This window comes from Sinohyriopsis cumingii, chromosome 4 (genome assembly GCF_028554795.1).
Source record: "Sinohyriopsis cumingii isolate HCF-2022 chromosome 4, ASM2855479v2, whole genome shotgun sequence".
NCBI classification, from domain to species: domain Eukaryota; kingdom Metazoa; phylum Mollusca; class Bivalvia; order Unionida; family Unionidae; genus Sinohyriopsis; species Sinohyriopsis cumingii.
Genome location: NC_142964.1, coordinates 16054836 through 16073320, shown reverse-complemented (window position 1 = coordinate 16073320; position 18485 = coordinate 16054836). Strand labels below are relative to the sequence as shown.

The 18485-nt window shown below is 33.9% G+C and overlaps 1 protein-coding gene and 1 long non-coding RNA gene across 2 annotated transcripts in view; one reads left to right on the top strand and one right to left on the bottom strand.

Moving 5' to 3' along the window:
* Positions 1-18485, bottom strand: part of LOC149800667 (arrestin domain-containing protein 3-like) — a 331927-nt gene that overhangs the window by 155808 nt on the left and 157634 nt on the right. The gene's annotated exons all lie outside the window — the stretch shown is intronic.
* On the top strand, positions 11849-15071 carry LOC149800676 (uncharacterized). The gene is made up of 2 exons (XR_016420550.1): positions 11849-12162; positions 14829-15071. It is a non-coding gene; the product is annotated as an uncharacterized LOC149800676 (long non-coding RNA).

Below are 18485 nucleotides of genomic sequence, written 5' to 3'. Positions count from 1 at the left end.
GTGTAATTGTCGTTTAATAATAAAGGCTGACTTAACGGGGAATACAAGTTCATCAGCTATTGACACAAGTGCAAGTAGAATCTACATCAGCCAATTTTTCTTTCATCAAAACAAATTAACACTTTTTGTCACAAGATTATATATAATAAGACTTCCCAGTAGATGTTGTCATTGCATCAAGCTCTTAAATATGCCAGAATGTTAATATTGACTTCATTACCTATACATATACGATTGAAGAAGTATACAGGGCTCCCATGCTACTTGGAAATTTGGAAAAAGTTGGAAGAAATGATAATTTCTTTTCTGAACATGAAAATTCCTTGAAGTTTGCAAATGTTGATGAAAGTCAGGAAAGTTTGCAACTACTTGATGACAGAAACAATTACGTAATTGAGTTGTAACTGATTGTGAATTATATTTATTGAGTTCTGCCCAGAATATTCGGAGGTTGCAGTATGGATCATTAGGGTGGTTACCATAATCATAGTTGTTGAGTCAACCTTAACACTCACTGGATTAGATTAGAAGACTGGTTGTTTCACAGTCAGCTTGATATTGATATTTTGTCTGACATGAAAGGTTTGAAAACCAGTCTAGCATCACAAGACACCAACATGTTGTCGGCAAAGCGTAGCTGCATACCAGATGGCCTAGCAAACTTAATGCTGTTACCCCGAGGCACACCTACATGAAACCGATATGAAAATTATTTATTTTCTCAGAAAATGCAAGTATTAGAATAATTATGTCTTTACTCTGCTGAAAGATAAGATGAAACTATGGTGTTGATGAAATCTGACCTGATACTCACCATTTGCACTGCTAGTCGCATGGGTACACAAATATCACAACCAACATATTCATGACATCATAGGTCCAGTTGTCACATGATGTCAGTAATAACCCATTTCAGATGCAGAAACAAAAAAAAATACGAAATGAAAAATAAAGTTGTAAACTGTTCGTAATAAAGAAACTACAATGAAAGAACACAGAATTCTGTATATATTTATTAAAAAAATAACTGTTTTGTTGTATCATGTGACTACCTTGTTGACATGTGCTCTTTGCTTGATGAACTGTCCAGATTGCAGTGACAGCGACAGGTTTCTGGTTGTTTTCTCAACATAAACATATTCTTTCTGGTTCTTACAGAAGCTTTCTGGCTTTCATTTAATATATTTTAATTTTTTTACATTAGATAGAAGCTTGTTGATGTCATCCGACTATTGGATTTCTGTTGTATTGTGAGATTTGTGGAATCATATAACTAGTAATGCAAATGCAGATAGTGAGTACCGGGTCAGGTTCTATCTGTGCTGTAGTCTTGTCTAGTCTGTCACGGATTAAGACATAATGATTATAATACTCTCCATTTCTGAGAAAATGAATCACCTTCCTATTGATTTCATACAGGTATGACTTGATGTGACATTGTTTCAAGTTTTCCAGGACCACTGGTGGGGTTCAAGTTAAATTTGTAGTCAAAATGTTGAATCTCTGATGGTAATTTTGGTGTTAAACTATGACACTGAACATGTGGCTCAAAGGATTGGTTTCAAATCCTTATCGGTCGCAGGAGAAATGAGAGATTGTTGTCCCTTGTAATGTGAGTATCACTACAGGTTTAGGTACTGCTCTTCTTTCTGTAATACTGCTCTGGTGGTCTAGTGGTTAGAGCGTCCGCCTGGGATGCGGGAGGTCGTGGGTTCGATCCCCGGCCGAGTCATACCTAAGACTTACAAAAATGGTACTAATAGCTGCCTCGCTTGACACTCAGCATTAAGAGGTTAGTGTTAGGACTGGTCGGCCTGGTGTCAGGATAATGTGACTGGGTGGGACATCATGCTACATGTCTGCGGCATGATGCCCCAGTGCTAGACATCACTATAAACTGCCACATAGCAGACATCGTAGCGATATGACTGAAAAATTGTTAAAACTATGTTAAAAATCCAAATCACATCACATCTTTCTGTAATTGCAGTTTCATTTGTAACTCCTATTTTTGTATCTGTCTCTCTCTTTTTCCTGCATTTGCATCTCCCTTTCTTTTTCCTGCATTTGTATTTTTATTTCTTTTTCTTCCTTTTGCATTTGTCATTTCTTCTCCTTTTCTTTCTCTTCTTTTTGAATTTGCATTTGTTTATCTCTTTCCTCTTTTTCAAGCTTTCTTAACTTTATTTTGTTCTTGAATTTTAATTTCAATTTCATAACTTGCAGGTTTGAGCCAGAGTCAAAGCACTTTTGTCCAAAATATTCTTCTCTACCAAATTTAAACCAAAATATTTTTTATTTCATGTTTTAACAAATATGGCTTTGCACAGGAAAGATATTGTCTGGAACGTTGGAGCAATTCGTCCTCTTTCAAAGACTGATTGTTCCTGGCTAGGATTTAAAGTACAATTCTCCACTTTGGTTTATATCGTAAAAGCTTGTTGGTTTCACTATGTAAAGTCAGAAATATTAGGGACTAAGATAACTTAAATTTCAAAACAATTTCAATTTCTGTGAAATTCATATCCCCAGTTAGCCCCCAAGTTTCTGTTACGTCTCAATGATTGCAAACTTAAGTAACAGAAAAGAAGCAAAAACAACTAATTTTATAAAACTTAACAGTTTAATTATCAAAGTTATAAATAAAAAATATGAAAGGAACATAAAGTATTATTTAGTGAATTCAAGCTAATCCTTATACTGGTCTGTGAAAGTCCTAAATGATAGAAATGTTCCTCATAAATTTCAATACCGGAAATGTACTGGTCCTCCAAGAACTTTGTAGTTGTCAAGATGGCGTTGTCCTGAATTCCTTCAATAACAGTTCCAGACTAATATTTAAGTCTAAATAATGAGCGCTTTCTATTTACACTGAACAGTCCAAACAAATGTTTTTCCTGTCTAAAAATATCTAAACTTGTACAACACAAAATACGTCTATAGACTTAAAACTGGAATGCAATAATGTGAATGAACACAATAATGTGAATAACTCCAAACTTAGGAATGAAACAGTGCTTAATTTTCTCCTTGTATATAACATTTGTTGTGACAGAACTTCGCAATAGACCCCACATGACAGCATACACTATTGATTTTGCGTCGAATTACCCAAAGTGAATATTATTCACATAACCTCGCGCAACCAATGGGAAGCCACAGAAGTATCGAAACACCGGTCTCATCAGTCACTGTTAAACTAAACTGTATGCCATTTTAAGTCTTATTAAGATTATTATTACTAATTGTCAACACTGAACTAAAGGAGATTTTTGCTTAAGTGTGGCGTTCAGATATCCCGAAGACCAGACACCATGTAATTTTCTCAAGAAAGAAACCAAATGACCTGGAAATTACCTAGCTTAAGTTGGAAGATGGAGTAATACTTTAACTGCAATGATTTTGAAATTTATGAAGAACTAAATTTAAGAACTGAAAAGTCCACCCTTACATTTTGTTACCAAATTTGCAAAAACACTGTTAACTAAGAAAATAAATGGGGTATCAGGGCTGATCAAATATTGTTTTCACATACTCGTCCAAGACAAATAGTTTCATAAAATTCACTTGTCTCACCTTACTTTTTACAAGTCCCAATAATGTAATCTCTTCCAAAGATTTGATAAAATGTATGCATTTTATTCCATAGATATAAGAAAGAAAATAATATACAACTTTATTTCCTAAAAGGATTTACATTTTTCACAAATATTGGTTGATGCTACACATTTCGCTGCTTAATGTGTATATGTTTTGCTACTGGAGATGGACTTCCTGCATGCCCTCATTTTTGCTGTTAATTCCATGTGATTGAAAAAAATCTTTAGGTCTTTCCTAACATATTACATCAGATCTGCCCTCTCATGCACAAAGTGCATCTTCTAACTAAAAATACACTGGTTTAATTTCTAATCTATGCCAATTTCGGATATTCTTTACAATAACTGCAATCTTAGTAAATAAATTAAAGCCAACATTTTAACCATCCACTTCACATGAAATTATATTTATTGAAACTTTTTGTTTCCTTTGTAACTCTGTTGCCACTTTCAACCACATGCTGATAGTTACTTGCACTGTAATACCTCTACCAGTTAAGTTGTTCCAAGCACTTAAACATTAAGTTAAAGGCTGAATTGCTAAAAAAAATTTATACTGTGCAAGGTGCATGTTCATATGTGAGCCATTAAACAAATTTGTGGGAGTCATCACACACCACTTAAGTGAGCGAATTCATGTAAAGTTTGTTCAAATGACACAATCACATTCCCAGGTAGGTTATCTGATGATCTGCTTATGACTGTGATAGTTCTTAACACCTGCTTTCAAACAATAAATTTTAACAGAAATACTGTATTGTATATTTTGATAAATGTCCAATGATAGTTATAGATCTTTTCTTAGCAAGCTTTCATGATACTTTTGCTCATTATCCTGCCAAAGTGTCCTCAGTTTAAAAAATACCGCAATAACGTTCTTCCATCCCCACCCACCCATGAGATACTTAATTTAGAGACCTGTCCAGTGTTGTAAAGATATATGAGAACTTTTTAGTCTAAGCAAAATATCTGCAGTATAAAAAAGCAAGTTAATATTCTTTACTAATGGAAAATACCTTGTTACAAATTCTGAAAACTACACTTCGCTCGATAACGGTAAAGGACACTGATGCGGATAAGATGATAGTATTCCGAATATGACAGCACGTGATTAAAATCTCGTTTATGAGTTTAAATCTCGTTCGGTTCGTTAGTTAAATTGGAGCTCAAGATTATCAGCGGCGTTACTATCGTAGGAGCTGGAAATAATAGCTAAGTAGATCTCGTTTTTGAGTTGAAATCTCGTTCGAATCTCGTTCGGTACTAAAGACGGAGATCAAAATTACAGCGGCGTTACTGTCGAAGGAGCCGGTGATTGTAGTTTGTAGACTGAGCTTCACGTGTTTCTGGAGCCGTAAATTGGCGATTTTTATTAACGGAGCCGTAGATTAAAAGTGTTTTAGGAGCCGCTAATTGTAGAAGGAGCCGCTAATTGTTGTAGGAGCCGCTAATTGTAGTTCATATAAAAATATAGGGAAAGATTGTAATCACCGTCATTTTAGGAGCCGCTAATTGTTGTCGGAGCCGCTAATTGTTGCCTATATAATAATATAGGGAAAAATTGTGATCACCGCCGGGTACCTGCGGCTTTCCATAACGCCGCTGTAATTTTGATCTCCGTCTTTACTACCGAACGAGATTCGAACGAGATTTCAACTCAAAAACGAGATCTACTAAGCTATTATCTCCAGCTCCTACGATAGTAACGCCGCTGATAATCTTGAGCTCCAATTTATCTATCGAACCGAACGAGATTTAAACTCATAAACGAGATTTTAATCACGTGATGACATATTCGGAATACCATCATCTTATCCGCATAAGTGTGTTGTATCTTAGAAGATGGAGAATTATCGATTTATGTTTTAGAAGAGTGAAGGCCAGTCATCCAATATCATTCAATGCAAGGTATTTTTTTTTCCAATAAACGAATAATTATAAATATAAACGTTTTAGGCAGGTATATTATAAATAAATATCATAATTACACCAACAGCCCCTGTGATCTGTACTGTAGTATAATACATGAAAGACCTCGAAATTACGTCTCACATGGAAGGGTGTAGTGACTTGGAGCTTATCGCGTAGATTAGATTTAAATTGAAATTCTTCAAATGAACTCGTGAGTAAACAGCTTTCTAACCAAATGGTGTAATAATTGATGATTTTTGTCTCTTTATATTTAACTAGTCGTTAGCTAGAATGGGCAAGACCGCTCCAGTGGCCTAGGGGTTAGTGTCCATCTCGGATGCGGGAGGTCGCGGGTTCGAAGCCCGGCCGATTCATACCAGAGATTTGTAAGAAGGATAGTAACAGCTGCCTCGCTAGACGCTCAGCATTAAGAGGTTAGTGTTAGGACTGGTCAGCCTGGTGTTAGGATTATGTGACTGGGTGGGATATATTTGTGGCATGATGCCCCAGTGCTAGACATCACAATAAACTGAATAATTCCTAAAGCTACGTTAAAACTCCAAAACATACACACTAGCATATGCTAATAGGTATATCATCACGCCATTGGGCACTGTTTTTCTTTGCCTCAGGCTCTATATTATTTGTATGTAAGTAAAAGCACACAACACCAGCCCCTTATTCAGTTTAAGAAATATCACGAATGGCTTAACGTTTGCATTAAACACCTAATATTATTGTAACACTTTGTGCTTATTTGCTTGTTTTTACTCAACAGGAATGATGTAGTTTATAATATTCTGTAAGCTTTAAATAATTCTGTACATTTCCATTATGTCGTAATGTACTCGCACAAATAATAGGGTTATTGTATCCTTTCATTTCAATATATTTCCACAATTGTCTTTAGTATGGGGGACATGGTCAGTTATTTCCCCCTTAATATTCAAGGCAGCACTTGCAAATCTGGTTTACTTTGTCTATGTTCAACTGATACTCATGACTTTCTGAAAAGTGATTGTCGTGCCTCAATGAAAGAGTGAGTAACCTTTACTATAGACATTCCTTTAAAAAGGAATATCAGATTAATCAGTCACAGTGTGAATGTGGTATTGAAATTTGTTCAGATGACTGTATATGTCTGTATAATAGCTGGCCCTGAGTTAGTACTTTTATGTTGTCTTTGCTATGTTCATTAAATAAACCTTCTTGTATCATGCATTTTGTACCTTGGCATTTCATTGGTCTTAACTGCTGATATAACTTCCTGTCTGCAGCATGTTTTATGTATACATGCATGATACAAACCAGAAATCACATTATGGTAAATTATAGATACTGACATGGGTGAATTGTAATTACATTCTGTTTTTGTTTTGTCCCATTTGTACCAAAACACCCACCATCATGTTGATATTGAAATTTACACCAAGTACAAATTATTATTATTATTATTATTATTATTATTATTATTAATACTATGGTGCTTCTATTATCTTTTCAGTAGTGGTGATGATAATAATATTATCATTATCGCAAATAATCTCAGTATTTGTATCATAATGGCACATGTATGTGTTTGTATTTGTCCCTCATTGCATATGCTTTGATATGGGGGGAGCGGGGCAGTAATACAAATTTCAGTCAGTAAAAGTCATTAAGTTTGTCAGGTTGGAGTTTTTTTAATGGCTTGATCACAAACAGTATAAATGCTTTGCAGAAAAAATAAACATTTTTGTAAAGTATTGTTATGGTATTTTGTGTTGTAATGTTTTTTCACTGTTATGAAATGGGCCTGTGTGTAGGGATTTAGCCAGGTGACTTAAAGATATAATTTTTATTTGCACGAAAGTTGTGCATTATTTCATGATAAAATAAAATGTGTACATTCATTCAGGGCTGACATCAAAAGTTTATTTCCAAATGCTGTGCACATCGATGGCCCTTCATTTAAAAGCAGGGGCCCTGCCAAATTGATTCAGATTGGGCCCCACGTTTGATAAGGCCATTACTGCATTCATTGCAGAATGCAAAATATTAGGATACAATTTCCATTGGATTTTTCATTATTACCACTAGGAAATACACTGGGTTTATATTGTGCAAGGTGCAGCAATTTTGTGGGGTGGGTGGGGTGGGGTGGTCTTCTGTGCCCAAATACAGCCATAATTGCAATGTAAATACTATATACTGTTAGTTTCCAATCTTTTTGTATCAGGAAGAATTCCCAACTTTAGTATTCATTAAGGTTTTATTCCCAACTATCAACCTAGAAAATTGTTTGTGAAGTCCTAAAAGAAGTTGGCAGGATGTTCCTTGGTGACATAACCAAGTTGCTGTACATTATTTTAGGACAATTTTAAACACGTAAGAATTTATGCTTGCTATAGCAATTATTCATGCTGAATGATTGCACTATATGAGGCATCCTATGTTTTGTTTTATCTTTTGTATTGATTTTCATTGTTAGCAAAATGATTTTATTTTGTTTGCCTTTTTTTATTTTCTGTTCCACTTTATTTTATCAATGAATAAAGACCACATTGATAATACAAACTGCACATTACTATTTGATTTGCAGAGAATTTGCTGATGGAATTGTACAAGAACTAGATAAGAATGATGTAGAATGGAGAAAGAGAAGAAGGCTGCATCAAAAACAATATATCGGTAAGTGAGTTACAGTGGACAGTATTGCAAATCTTTTTAACAAGTATTCACATAAATTGCATCCCATGCAAACATGAAATATTGCAATAAATTTGTTTCTTAAAAATGAAATCTCTTTAGATGGGTCACTTGATAATAGGGTATATTTGATTACTGTTAGCGTTAGATTACATGTGAAAAAGTCCTCTAATTATGATGTTACATCAGTTTGGTTGGGAAATCTATCTATAATATAGGTCAATAAAAGAGTATCATAATAAAGCAGAGTGATTGTCGGTTATTTGTTTTAAAAAATAAGGCTTTTCATACATGGTTCACATTAGTCTCATTTAGCATTTGTCCCATTTTTGTGTGTCACAATTATATTTTGAATTTTCATGGAGTGTGTGACTTAGTCATGAAATGTAGCACATGGATATTTTACCTACTTATGACAGTTTGTCAATTGGTATTTTTCAACAGACAGTGCTATTTATATAGCTTGTTTAATTTATGGCATTTCTTCTCAGTACACCCCAAACCATTGTATAGGTAATTAATCAGAAAATTTGATGTTAGTATAAGCTTTTAAAATGGTTCAGTCTTATTCAGACATTTCCACTTCTAAAGCGTGGTTTCAGATGTTTTCACATTTTTATCAAGGACTGTATTTTGTATGTGTCTGGTACATTTTAATTTTGAAATGGTTTTTTATGGTCAGTATACTTATCTCTTACAGGGTCCAAACTATATAAGGCATATTGGTTAGTAAAAAAAATGATTGCCATATAAAAAAAATGTTATTACATGCATTCTGTGAGAGATGGCTTGCAGTTGAATGGCACAGCATTGTATGATATGTAACATTTCTTCCTGTCACATCATAGTTGATGTGGCATTTGTACAGTTCTAAAGAAAATTATTGGTAAAATTATTTCCTTCCTATATATTCTTGGTAAAAATATTCCTTTATAAAACAGGTTTTCCCACCATGCCATGTGATATGTGATTATAGATGTTATACTTACAGCAAGAAAAATTAGCATTTTGTGAGACAAAGAAAGGAATTGTAACTATGTAACCTTTCAGGCATGGAATGTATCTTTTGCTGAATATATCTGACTGTTTGCTTCATTATAACGTGATTCTGCTTATAACACAATCGCAGCATGGCTCCCATTTTTTTAATATAAGGTGACCTCTCTTTTTAACACCTAAATACATGCTATCAGAAAAACCAATTATTCTTATCCCTAGCAGATTTATATGATCAAGAGGTTAGTTAAAATTGATGACATTGAACTTTCAATGCACATTTTCTGTAGGGAAGTTTTTCAAAATATTTGTTAACTCGATCCAGCTTATATTGTGATGTTATTCTTTGGACCCGTGAGCAACGCATTATAAAGGGTTTTACCTGTATGTAATTATATATCAAATTTACAGAGTTATATATTGTCATACACCTAGTACATAATGTTGAAAACAGAAATGTCAAAGTTTGGGATATGATTGGAGTTCATATGATGTATACAGCTCTATCAGAATTTCATTTTCCCCCCTTCTTTGTAAGTCCAGTCTAGGGTCATGGGTATGAATATATGGTGTTTTTCAAAAGTGGGAAAAAGATAGGGACAATGTTGCTATGCTGCACACTTTTAAGTCTTGAAATATACATGTTTCTTTATTTCAATATTTTCCTAATGTTATATTTCCTTTTTTCAGATGGGTATGATAAATTGACATCTTATGGTATTGGCATACATGGTTGTATTGATAGGTATGTATGCATACATACATACAAACATATGTACATACATAAAGCCACATTCAGTGGTTAGTGTGCCAGACTCAGGTCCATAAGGGGGTGGGTTTTGTATATTACCATAGGACCAGTCTGTTCTTGGCAAGACACTTGACTCCAGTTGCCACAGCACTAAGTAACTGACCTTCGTTATTATACCTTAAAGCACCAAAACAAAGGTAGCAGAGAAAATACATAAGTGGTTATGATCTGGCAGTCTCAAAGGTTTCTAAAGTTGTGACCCAGGTAACCCAATGGTCATATAAACAAATTAGCAATAGCAAACATTTAAAACTTAAAATTATATTAAGTTCTAGGTAGAACCTTTAAGTCCTATGATGGTTTAAAATTTTAAAACCAAAGGTACATTTTAGACCACTCATAAATCATGTCCCATAGTTAGCATTTTGAACTGTGTTTTTATCTTGAACTGTTTGTAAGTTGCATGACACAGTGAACATACACATGCATATACAACACATACACGTACACAAGGACCTAAAATCTAATAACATCCATTGGGAAAACATCTTGATTTAAATAAATTTTATTTACAGTTGGACTAAAATGTAAAAATAGTTATTTTATAAGACATTATTTTAGTAACAGATGTTTCCTATTTTAAGTGAAAGTGCAACATTAATGGGAAAGCTGAAGATTCTGCTGTGAATGTTTATGCAAATTTTTTCTATTCATTCTTCAGCTTTTTATTATATTTCATTTCTGTTATGTACATGCAGTTTATCTTGACAATGGATAAATTACCCCGCCTTGTGTGATACAATGTATTTTTAAGTAATCTTATTTTCAGTTTTTTGCAGAAGATAATATGGCTACATGCTGGAATAACTAATAGATGACCAAATATAGTTGCCTTGTACTTTGTCAATACAGTTGTTAAATCCCATGGTAAATGAAGACAATATCAACTCACATAATGCAAATTATAAAGTAATTACATGTTTATATATATTATTGTAATTGCAGTTAAAATGTTGAATAATTGGCATCTCAGTATTGTCATTTTTTAAAATGAAATCTTGACAGGTATGTATTTGACTTGGAATTGTAAACTGAATAAATTTATTGCAGTGTTTATTATGTCTTCCTGTTCACACTCACGATTTTAAAGGTGGGTATACTTTTTTAATGACTGTTTTATACACCCATACAAGGAAATTATATGCCAAAACAAAGTGTTACTGTAAAAATTGAATTACTTGAAGACAGTAAATGAGATATTCAAATGCAGGATTAACTGAGCTATGTCATCTCTTCTTGGACTATGGATGTAAGCAAAGCTAGATATAATTGGTTGATTGGTCAGTCATACATCTATTTGTTTGCAGGCCTGGTGTCACACATGTAAAGCTTACTATTTTGTACAAATCTTGCATTATCTCTGCTATAGTAACGGCTAAGAGGGGCAGATTTAGAACGTTTATGAACCATATCATATGAATGTTTTGCTCATCGATCTTAATTATTATTTCTTAATTGTCCTTGAAGCAAATACTGTATTGGCATTTGGTTTTGGTATTATAGGCAGTGTATCCCCTAGGGGTGCAAGACTGAGAGTCAAAAATCTCCTTGGTGTCAAAACTGGGGGTCAGACTGAGTAAAAAATAAACTTTGATATCAAAACTGGGGGTCAAATTAAAAATTTGGGGGTCTCTGAAGCGCAAATGAGGGTGAAGGAAAATACTGATTATAGGGGAAAAAAGTATATTACTTACAGTATTCTCATGGTGAACTAGTAATTTTCTCAGTGTCTTTTTGATAACAGAACAATGCTGTTGTACACTACACAATTTGTGCAACTACCACTATGTCACAAGTTTATATGACCAGTTTATGTGGTAAGTTGGATTCCAAAAAGGTTTGTAAAAATTTAGTAAAATAACAAATCTTGTACATTTCCTGTACATTAGTAAAAATACAGACAGTATTTAAAGGCAAAAGAGAACTTTAACTTCCATCACAAAAGCCGATATAAATTATTAAATTTTGTATATGATGCTAATAATATTATACTAACCTACTTTTCAGGGTGTCCAGTAAAAGTGAGAGGCAATCTAGGCACTGGAAATGGCATAGTTGCTGCAGTGCAGATGGCCTTCTTAGCAATGAAAATGCCTTCATATATGGTGCATCACATGTAAACCAGGCAGGTTTTGAATTGAAAGAAGGGTAATACAGGTCAGTTAGAAACCATTGCAAGTGCCCTTTTGTATATCTATATATTGTATATATTGTTTAACTCTTGTCCACAATTGTAAGGGTCATATGTAAGCAAGATATTGCAAAGCTAACTTTTGTCCATGATTGTAGATTATCATCTGAGATGATATTTGTAAACATGTTTACCTGGCTTTGAGTTCAGAAAATTGTTTCGTCCATTAGAAAAAAATGTTCTCATTTGCCAGGTAGTTTGCTAAAAAGTAAAACTATAAAGTAAACAGACCTTACCTTGTTTACGAATTTGATGGGAAAAGGACCCAAATCCTATATCTCTTATTGTCTTAGGTTTTTATATAAAGTTTGTGATCAATTTTATATAAAGGTTGTGATCAACGTAGTTAACAACATATTCCTATTGTAACATCTCTCAAGTGAAATCTGTCTTTTAGTTGTGTTCAGTTGTAATTTCACATGATTTATATACTTCATTTATTCACTAAAATAACAAAGTGCTTACAGATACTTTTGGACTGTTTTAGGATTAGAGTGAATTCCTTCAAGGACATTCTAGATTATATCATTGTGATGGATAAGATTATCACATCGGCACATTTAAGACTGTTGGAACTACAGCACATTCAAGATTGGAATCAATTTGGAACACCACTGTAATTAATTTGGAACACCTTTTTTCCTTTTGGATCTGTGAGAATTATTTGGGATATATTTCATAATGTAAGCTACTTTTAAATTTTCACATTATCGGTGAAAATAAAGTATTTGTTGAATTTTACTTGTTGGTTTCACTTTTTTCTCTTTAAGATCTTTGAGGTATAATACCTCTAACTTCAGATCAGCATGCTCATCTGATTGAAAATAAGAGACTTTGCTCTGTAAGTTCTATATGTATGAAGTTATGAATGCAAGTACAATTAATGTGAATCCTTGTTATACTTTAATACCTTGTATGAGTTTAAAAAAATGAAAAGATGGCAGAAATTGGTTTAATTAGTATAGCAGTTGCTTCCCGCTTCATTTTTGTCTTGTCCTAACCATATCTTTGGAGACACCCATTCGGGTCATCATCACATACATCTGGGTCATTGCCATACCACATTTGGGTAATCATCACAAGTACATTTGGAACTCTGTCACACCACATTTGGGTCATCATCACATATACATTTGGGTCACCATCACATATAAATTTGGGTCACCATCACATATACATTTGGGTTACCATCACATATAAATGTGGGCCATCATCACATATATACATTTGCGTCACAATCACATGTACATTTGGGTCAGTATTATTGTTTCAGGTCTGACGTTTGAAAAACCATTTATATATCTAATGTCTTGTGAGCATTGTCAAGCATAACATGTAATGAAAGAATACACTTTTTGGAATCCTTAGAAGTTAAAATATCATTGGTATGGATAGATTGGATGTAATACAATAGTTATTATTCTATGCATGTATTTTCTTTTTCCAGTGAACAGGATGACACAAGTTGTTCAAGTTAATTTGGCAAATTTCCTAAAATTGCCAGATTAAAACACCTGCAGTATTTGTTACATGTATGACACATGCACGAAATGAAAATATGCCAAACCACATAAACACAAAAATAGATCCCTTTTTCTTTCTTAAAAAAACCCCTTTGTTTCTCTAAATTTACATTTTCTTAAAAACATTTCTTCTATGATCACATCTGAGTCATCATTTTTAATAGACGTCAAAATACATGTACTCTGTATCACTATTCCAAGCTGTGTCTGCAGTTTGTATATGTACTGCTCATTCAGAAACATCTAAGAGACATGGTAGGACTGTGGAACATCAATAAAACATGGAGGATGTAGTTAATGGCATGGTACAAAATTTGCACCAAATGGACTGAACTCTTTTCCGAATGATCTATTGTCATTTTGAAATATCAACAGTTTGTGAAGGAAGGACACATTGATATCCATATCTCTTTCTAAAATATGGGCTTTTAGAAATAACAACCTATTATTCTGTTGACTGCCATTGGATAGCAAGTGTTAAATACTGATTTATGCTGCAAAAATAAAAGAGGCAACATCTTTTGAATGTTTTCATTTTGCATAATAAGCTCGTACTGTTTTATGTAGCCTGCACACTTGGTCGGCAAGCTCCCAATCAGTTGGAAGAATAAAATGATCCAGGTCATTTTAACTTTTGTTGGTTTGAGAAACTACACTTTCTTCTGACAAAGATAACTGCTGGTGTTCTCTGTGAAATAAGAGACTCGATAACTTGTTTGAATGGACGTGTAGAATTTGTTCATATGCTCCTTCTGGTGTCAATATTATTTCGTGTACTAAAATTACAGGTTTTTTTTCTCTAAAATGTTGAATTAAAAATGAAGGGAATCTACTTACACCATACATGGTAATTTACAGCGGCTTTTCTACATTTATTATTTTTATATTGTAACCAAACAATGCATTTGAACCTGTTGTAAGCTGTTATTTCAGAGACTTTAAAGAATATGGTCTCTTAAGACAGGTTTATTTTAACAAGTCAGTTATAAGAAGCATTTTAAAAAAATGCTGCTCTATGTCAGGGATGGAATATATTCATGGTGAATGTGGCTGTTAATGCTGGTTTAACTACATCAATACAATTTAATCTTAATACAAATTTTTTTCAGGAGCAGAGAACTGTTAAGCACCAATGACAGAGGAAATTCAGGACCTGAAGGAACTGTGTCAAAATAATTATACAGAACTTGATCCAGATTTTGTTACAATTATACAAGAAGCAACAGAGACTTATCAGATACCAAATGCAGCTGAAGACTTTTATACTACTAAAAACTTTGTTTTGTCAGAAGTGATTACAAAACTGTATCATCAGATGTAACAGAACAAATTAAATTGAATTATAATTATTATCCATACAGTTATTATCTTTACTACCATGACAAATAAAATGTTTGCTTTTTACATCATGTGCTTAAGAATGAATCTAATTATCAAATCACATCACTAGCATATACCAAGAAATTAAAAGCAAATATTGTACAATTATAATAACTATGGTCTTATGAATAATGACATTATGTTAAGGTAACAATAAATACAATTCGGAGAGAGGAGCTGAGAGAGTGAGATGCAAGAAAAAGTTTTTATTCTCGCACACAGTCCTCCCTACGTGATTGCCATATAATAAAATGTAATTTGTCATACAGAAAAACCAAGATAATCAAGCATGATTAAAGACTTGTAATGTCACATCTAAAGGCATTCATTAGTCTAAGCCAGTGTAATTGTCGTTTAATAATAAAGGCTGACTCAGGGATGGTCCTGGCTTTTAAAAAGCTGTCGCCAAAAAAATCGCCAACCTCAATATTTTGTCGTCAATTTTCAAAAAGTGTCGCCAAAACAAGCAGTGTACATTTTTCCAGGTGTTAATTTAGTCTATTAATGTAACAGGCAATGAAAATTACAAAAGATGGGTTAGTTAATACTTTAATTACAACAAGCATTAACAAAATGTTACCAAGTGTTACATGAAGATCTGTCGCGATTTTAGGGCTGCCCACTTGTTGAATGCAGTTTCAAAGTCTAATTTTTCACATCTGTACATGCTGATTCTCATTAAATTCTCGAAAGATGAGAAGCAGAGCTTGTTTCTGATGTCAGTTTTTATGAGGTTCATCTTACTGAATCCACGTTCACAGTCTACAGTGCTGACAGGTGACACCAGTAGTCTCTCAGCAAACCCCCCCCCCCCCCCCCATGGCTAGCTTCACAAAGCTTGTAGTGAATTGCTTCCTAAATCACAAGAATGATCAATGAATGCTGTATAAATTTTCTCAACAAGCAAAATAGCATCTCCATTCCCACGAATGAAACTTACACGACACGAGTCAACACCGCGCAATATTGGACCGTATATATAAGCATAAATTCACACCAAAGTTAGGGATTTTTTTACTCTTGTATTTTGAGAAATAAATAATTATTATTAATTATGCAAAACTTTTTTTTTTTTTTTTTTGCTATTTCTTGTTGTGGAGTTTAAGTCTCTGCAGCCGTAACACGGAATTGATGGCAAAAGGAAAAGATCAATGAGCAAAATGCTGCACTGGCGACAGATATAATTGTGATTGAGATTTTTTCCATTTGCTTTGTATTTATACACAGTCGGTACTTCAAAGGTTATCAGTTTTCTATGAAGGTTCAGCAAAACTATTGTATTGGTATATGTAAAAAAAAAAACCAAAAAAAAAAACGGAAGGATTAGCCATACAATTGTATCTGTTCTATTCGGTCAGTTGTAGGTATAGTGCGGTAGCATGATTGACTGTATCGCAGCATACAGTACTCAGCCCAGATGTCAGCATAAGCAGATTATGATGTAACAATGCACTGCAAAGATGGGTTTGTCAATACGAACAAAGGATCGTTTGTGTAACAGATTGATTCCAACGCATTGCTTAGTCAAGTTTGTGGCTTCCTTTCATTCTCGCTTTTAATTTATCCAGTCCAAATCCATGATTGTATGTACAAATTAAATAACCAAAAAGTATGTCGCCAAAAAAATCGCCAGATGAGATATTTTTGTCGCCAATAAGGGAAACAAATCGCAATTTGCGACATTGGCGAAGCCCATGACGATCCCTGCTGACTTAACGGGGAATACAAGTTCATCAGCTATTGACACAAGTGCAAGTAGAATCTACATCAGCCAATTTTTCTTTCATCAAAACAAATTAACACTTTTTGTCACAAGATTATATATAATAAGACTTCCCAGTAGATGTTGTCATTGCATCAAGCTCTTAAATATGCCAGAATGTTAATATTGACTTCATTACCGATACATACACGATTGAAGAAGTATACAGTGCTCCCATGCTACTAGGAAATTTGGAAAAAGTTGGAAGAAATGATAATTTCTTTTCTGAACATGAAAATTCCTTGAAGTTTGCAAATGTTGATGAAAGTCAGGAAAGTTTGCAACTACTTGATGACAGAAACAATTACGTAATTGAGTTGTAACTGATTGTGAATTATATTTATTGAGTTCTGCCCAGAATATTCGGAGGTTGCAGTATGGATCATTAGGGTGGTTACCATAATTATAGTTGTTGAGTCAATCTTAACACTCACTGGAGTAGATTAGAAGACTGGTTGTTTCACAGTCAGCTTGATATTGATATTTTGTCCGACATGAAAGGTTTGAAAACCAGTCTAGCATCACAAGACACCAACATGTTGTCGGCAAAGCGTAGCCGCATACCAATTGGCCTAGCAAACTTAATGCTGTTACCCCGAGGCATACCTACATGAAACCGATATGAAAATTATTTATTTTCTCAGAAAATGCAAGTATTAGAATAATTATGTCTTTACTCTGCTGAAAGATAAGATGAAACTATGGCGTTGATGAAATTTGACCTGATACTCACCATTTGCACTGCTAGTCGCATGGATACACAAATATCACAACCAACATATTCATGACATCATAGGTCCAGTTGTCACATGATGTCAGTAATAACCCATTTCAGATGTAGAAACAAAAAAAAATATGAAATGAAAAATAAAGTTGTAAACTGTTCGTAATAAAGAAACTACAATGAAAGAACACAGAATTCTGTATATATTTATTAAAAAAATAACTATGTTTTGTTGTATCATGTGACTACCTTGTTGACATGTGCTCTTTGCTTGATGAACTGTCCAGATTGCAGTGACAGCGACAGGTTTCTGGTTGTTTTCTCAACATAAACATATTCTTTCTGGTTCTTACAGAAGCTTTCTGACTTTCATTTAATATATTTTAATTTTTTTACATTAGATAGAAGCTTGTTGATGTCATCCGACTATTGGATTTCTGTTGTATTGTGAGATTTGTGGAATCGTATAACTAGTAATGCAAATGCAGATAGTGAGTACCGGGTCAGGTTCTATCTGTGCTGTAGTCTTGTCTAGTCTGTCACGGATTAAGACATAATGATTATAATACTCTCCATTTCTGAGAAAATGAATCACCTTCCTATTGATTTCATACAGGTATGACTTGATGTGACATTGTTTCAAGTTTTCCAGGACCACTGGTGGGGTTCAAGTTAAATTTGTAGTCAAAATGTTGAATCTCTGATGGTAATTTTGGTGTTAAACTATGACACTGAACATGTGGCTCAAAGGATTGGTTTCAAATCCTTATCGGTCGCAGGAGAAATGTGAGATTGTTGTCCCTTGTAATGTGAGTATCACTACAGGTTTAGGTACTGCTCTTCTTTCTGTAATACTGCTCTGGTGGTCTAGTGGTTAGAGCGTCCGCCTGGGATGCGGGA